This window comes from Nicotiana tabacum, chromosome 3 (genome assembly GCF_000715075.1).
Source record: "Nicotiana tabacum cultivar K326 chromosome 3, ASM71507v2, whole genome shotgun sequence".
Lineage (NCBI taxonomy): Eukaryota > Viridiplantae > Streptophyta > Magnoliopsida > Solanales > Solanaceae > Nicotiana > Nicotiana tabacum.
The window spans coordinates 116,225,643-116,231,872 of NC_134082.1; positions in this window are offsets into that span (position 1 = coordinate 116,225,643).

Below are 6,230 nucleotides of genomic sequence, written 5' to 3' on the forward strand. Positions count from 1 at the left end.
CTGCCCAGCGATTTCCACATCTGCGGCCCTGGGATCGCATTTGCGATCCCGCTTTTGCGGACCAATGGCTGCATCTGCAATAATCACTTAAAGCCCAGCTTCTACACCTGCGGTTACCCCTTGGCAGATACGAGGCCACTTCTGCGGTCCCTGCTGGGTTCTCCCTTTTCCGCTTCTCCGATCCTTCCGCCGCTTCTGCGGCTCCGCACCTGAGGTCCCACACTCGCAAGTGCGGTTATGACAGAAAACCAGCTGAAGCTTCAACTCCAAACTCCAAAAAAATCCTTCCGTCAACCATCCGCAATCATCCCGAGGCCCCCGGGACCTCGACCAAAGGCACCAACAAATCTAATACCACTGTCCAAACTTATACCAATCCTTAAAACACCTTAAACAACATCGAAACGACGAATCAACTACAAATTCAAGCCTAAAAATTCCAAAACTCTAAAAATAAGCTTTAGATCAAAAAGTCAATCAAACCTCGTCCGAATGACCTGAAATTTTGCACACACGTCACATTCAACGCTACAGAGCTACTCCACTTCCAGAATTCCATTTTGGCCCTCGGATCAAAATCTCACTATCGAACCGGAAACTTCAAAATTCGACCTTTCGGCATTTCAAGCCTAAATTAGCTACGGACCTCCAAAACACAATCCGAACACGCTCTTAACCCCGAAATCACCCAATGGAGCTAATGGAACCATCGAAATTCCATTATAAGGCTGTCTTCACACTGTTCCAACTACGATCAACTTTCCAACACTTAAGCTCACATTTAGGGACTAAGTGTCATAAAACTCTCCGAAACTCAAAACCGAACATCCCGGCAAATCAAAATAGTAGAAATAAATACGGGGTAAACAATTAATAGGGGATCGGGGCGTTAATTATGAAAACGACTGTTACATCCTCCCCCTCTTAAAACATTCATTTGTCCTTGAACGAGCATAGAGACATACCTGAAGTGGTGGAAAGATGAGGGTAACGGCTGTGCATATCCTGCTCGGTCTCCCAAGTCACCTCCTTGACCGGATGACCCCGCCATTAAACCTTCACGGATGCAATGTTCTTTGACCTCAGCTTTCTAACATGCCTGTCTAATATTGCCACCGGATCCTCAACATAAGATAGATCCTTGTCCAACTGGACTGAACTGAAATCCAACACGTGCAATGGATCCCCGTGATACATCCGGAGCATCAAAACATGAAATACCGGATGAACTCCTGCCAAGCCGGGAGGTAAGGCAAACTTATAAGCAACTTCCCCAACATGCCTCATTATCTCAAAAGGGCCAATAAACCTCGGACTCAACTTCCCCTTCTTCTCAAATCTCATAATGCCCTTCATAGGCAAAACCTGAAGCAGAACCCGCTCTCCAATCATATAGGAAACATCACGAACCTTCCGGTTCGTGTAGCTCTTCTGTCTGGACTGGGCTGTATGGAGTCTATCCTGAATCACCTTGACCTTCTCCAAAGCATCCTGAACCAAGTCTGTTCCCAACAATATAGCCTCTCCCGGCTCGAACCAACCCACCGGGGATCTACACCGCCTACCATATAAAGCCTTATACGATGCCATCTGAATGCTGGACTGATAGCTATTGTTGTAGGCAAACTCTGCCAATGGCAAGAACTGATCCTAAGACCCTTCAAACTCAATTACACATGCACGGAGCATATCTTCAAGAATCTGAATAGTGCGCTCGGACTGTCTGTCCGTCTGAGGGTGAAATGTTGTACTCAACTCCACCCGAGTACCCAACTCATGTTGAACGGCTCTCCAGAATCGTGATATGAACTGAGTACCTGTATCTGAAATGATGGAAACTGGAATACCATGCAGACGGACAATCTCCTAGATATAGATCTCTGCCAACCTCTCATAAGAATAAGTAGTACACACAAGAATGAAGTGGGCGGACTTGGTCAGCCGATCCACAATCACCCAAATAGCATCGAACTTTTTCAAAGTCCGTAGGAGTCCAACTACAAAGTCCATGGTGATCCGCTCACACTTCCACTCCGGAATCTCTATCTCCTGAAGCAACCCACCTGGTCTCTGGTGCTCATACTTCACCTGCTAACAGTTAAGGCATCGAGTTACAAATCCAACTATATATTTCTTCATCCGCCTCCACCAGTAGTGCTGCCTCAAATCCTGATACATTTTCACAGCACCCGGATGGATGAAATACCGCAAATTGTGGGCCTCCTCCAGAATCAACTCTCGAAGCCCATCAACATTGGGTACACAAATCCGACCCTGCATCCTCAATACACCATCATCACCAATAGTCACATCTCTGGCATCACCGTGCTGGACCTTGTCCTTGAGGACAAGCAAATAAGGGTCATCATACTGACGCTCCCTGATACGATCAAATAAGGAAGACCGAGAAACCACGTAAGCTAGAACCTGACTGGGCTCCGAAAGATCCAATCTCACAAACTGGCTGGCTAAGGCCTGAACATCCATCGCCATAGGCCTCTCTGATGCTGGTAAATAAGCCAAACTCCCCAAACTCTCTGCCCGGTGACTCAAGGCATCGGCTGCCATATTGGCCTTGCCCGGGTGATACAAAATAGTGATATCATAGTCCTTCAGCAACTCTAACCACCTCCTCTGGCACAAATTTAGATCCTTTTGCTTGAACAGGTGCTGCAAGCTCCGATGATCAGTATAAATCGCACAAAGCACACCGTACAAATAATGATGCCAGATCTTCAGGGAATGAACAATGGCAGCTAACTCTAGGTTGTGGACCGGATAATTCTTCTCGTGAATCTTCAACTCTCTGGATGTGTAGGCAATCACCCTACCGTCCTGTATCAACACCGCTCTGAGGCCAATCCTCGAGGAATCACAATAGACCGTATAAGACCTCGAACCTATAGGCAATATCAAAATTGGGGTTGTAGCAAAGCTGTCTTAAGCTTCTAAAAGCTCGCCTCACACTCTTCCATCCACTGGAATGGAGCACCCTTCTGGGTCAGTCTGTTCATAGGGGTTGCAATCGATGAAAACCCCTCAACAAAACGGCGGTAGTAACCCGCCAAGCCAAGGAAATTGTGGATCTCTGTAGCTGAGGATGGTCTGGGCCAACTTTGCACGGCCTTTACTTTCTTCGGATCCACCTGAATACCCTCACTCGATAACACGTGGCCTAAGAATGCCACGGAATCCAACCAAAACTCGCATTTTGAGAACTTAGCATATAACTTCTTTTCTTTCAAGGTCTGAAGCACTGTCCTCAGGTGCTGCTCATGCACTTCCTGACTCCAGGAATACACCATAATATCATCAATAAAGACAATGACGAACGAGTCAAGATACGGCCGGAACACAATTTGCATCAAATGCATAGAGGTTGTTGGGGCATTAGTAAGCCCAAATGACATAACAAGGAACTCGTAATGACCATACTGAGTCCTGAAAGAAGTCTTCGAGATATCTGGCTCCCGAATCTTCAACTGATGGTAACCTGAGCGCAAGTCAATCTTAGAAAACACATGTACGCCCTGAAGCTGGTCAAACATATCATCAATACGAGGAAAAGGATAATGGTTCTTCACTATAACTTTGTTCAACTGGTGATAATCAATACACATATGCATAGAACCATCCTTTTTCTTCACAAACAAGACAAGAGCACTCCAAGGTGATACACTGGGCCGAATAAAAACCTTATCAAGCAATTCCTGTAACTGATCCTTCAACTCTTTCAACTCAGGAGGAGCTATATGATACGGAGGAATAGAAATGGGTTGAGTGCCCAGCAACAAATCAATGCCAAAATCAATATCTCTATCAGGTGGTATGCCTGGAAGATCCACTGGAAATACATCGGGAAAATCCCGTACTACTGGAATTGAATCAACTGAAGGGGTATCAATACTAACATCTCTCACATAGGCTAAATATACGTCACACCCCTTCTCAACCATACGCTAAGCTTTAAGAAAAGAAATAACTCTACTGGGAGTGTGATCTAAAGTACCCCTCTACTCAACATGCGGTACACCTGGCATAGCCAGCATCACGGGTTTGGAGTGATAATCAAGAATAACATAATGGGGCGACAACCAGTCCATGCCCAAGATTATATCAAAATCTACCATGCTGAGCAATAATAAATCGACTCTGGTCTCAAAACCACTAAGAGCAACCAAACACGACCGATTAATGCGGTCCACAATAAGAGAATCTCCCACAGGAGTAGAAACATAAACATGGGAACTCAAAGAATCTCGAGGTACACCCAAATGCGGAGCAAAATAAGAAGGCACATAAGAGTAAGTGGAGCCTAGATCGAATAGAACCGATGCATCTCTGTGACAAACTAGTATAATACTTGTGATGACAAAATCGGAGGCAACAACCTTGGTACGGGCAGGAAGGGCATAGTATCGGGCCTGGCCTCCCCCTCTAGGGCGACCTCTACCTCCCCGACCTCCACCTCTGGTTGGCTGAGTAGGTGGGGTAGCAAATGGAGCTATAACCATAGCTTGAGAACTCCACGGGGCACGCAGTGGCTGAGAAGTCTGTGGAGGTGCACCCCTCCCAAGTCTGGGACAATCCCTCACCATATGGCATGTGTCACCATACTCAAAATAAGTTCTGGGAGTACGTGGTAGCTGTAACTAGCTCGGGCCAGGTCTACTGGACTAACCTCTGAAAGCACCCCACGCAGGAGGCACTCTAGAAACTGGAGGTGCATAATAAGGCTCCTGAGGTCTAGGAGGAGCTGGAATACCACTAGATGCTAGAAGAGCTAAATGAACAGGGCGACTCATATAACCCCTACCATGACGACCTACAGCTGGGGCACGGGCACCAAAATAATGGCCTGACTCTCGAGACCTCTTGGACTCCCTCTCCTCTCTCTCCCTAGCATGCATACCCTCAATCCTCCTAGCATTGGCTCATCACCTACTGATAAGAAATATCCATCTCCAACTCACAAGCCATGCTAGACCTGATGTTGGGATTAAGGCCCTCAATAAATCAGTGAACCCTCTCATGAACAGTTGAAACTAAGGCTGGTGCATGTCTAGCCAAACTAGTGTAACAGACAACATACTTTGAGACAGTCATAGCACCCTGGCGCAAATGCTCAAACTCTGTGCGCCATGCGTCCCTGAGGCTCTGAGGAACATACTCTCTCAAGAACAGATCTGAAAACTGAGTCCAAGTTAGTGAAGCAGCCTCATCCGAACTGTCTAACTCATAGGTGCACCACCACCCGTAGGCGGCTCCTCGAAGCTGGAAAGTAGTGAAAGAAACCTCGCTCAATCCTGATATACCCATGGTACGGAGAATACAGTAACACTTATCTAGAAATCCTAGAGCATCATCTAATGCTAGACCGTTGAATACAGGAGGCTTGTACTTCTTGAACCTTTCAAGACTCAGCTGCTCATCCTCAGAAGCCACTGCCTTGTCCTCGGGCTGATCTCGGACTGCAGGCTGTATATGAATAATCTCAAGGACCTGCTCAACATGCACTCGCTACTCAGGAGTGCGGGCAGCGGGGGTCTGCGCTCCTCCCCCGGCCTGAGACGTAGCTGCAGCAAGGGGATGTAACCCTGCCTAAGTCAAAATGGTGTACATGCTTATGAACTGTACCAGAGTCTCCTGAAGTGCTGGAGTAGTAGTAGCAGTAGGCGTATCATGTGCCTGGACTCCGGTTGGAACTGCTGGTGGTACCTCGGCGGCAGCTCGCGTAGGTGATCTGGCTACACCACGTGTGCGTCTTCGGCCTCTACCTTGGCCCCAGCCTCTGACGGCTGCAGTAGGGGGCGCGGGTGCCTGATCATCTCGGGTAGCGCATGTCCTCACCATCTATGAGAGAATAGAAGACAGACATTTAGAATTGCGATGTCAAAATATCGCACGATAAGGAAATCAAATGAAGTGGAATTTTCCTAACAGTTACATAGCCTCTCGTAGATAAGTACAAACGTCTCCGTACCGATCAGCGAGACTCTAATAAACCGGCTTATGATTAATGACTCCTATGAACCTAGAACTCTGATACTAACTTGTCACGACCCCAATTTACCATCCATGAACTGTCGTGATAGCACCTCGTCTCTACGACTAGGTAAGCCTAACAAATGCGGAAAATAACAAAACTTGTGGAAGAAATAATTAAAATCCAAAATAACCGAATGAAACAAAATTTAAAATGCCGCTCGGCATATACAATACAACTTCTC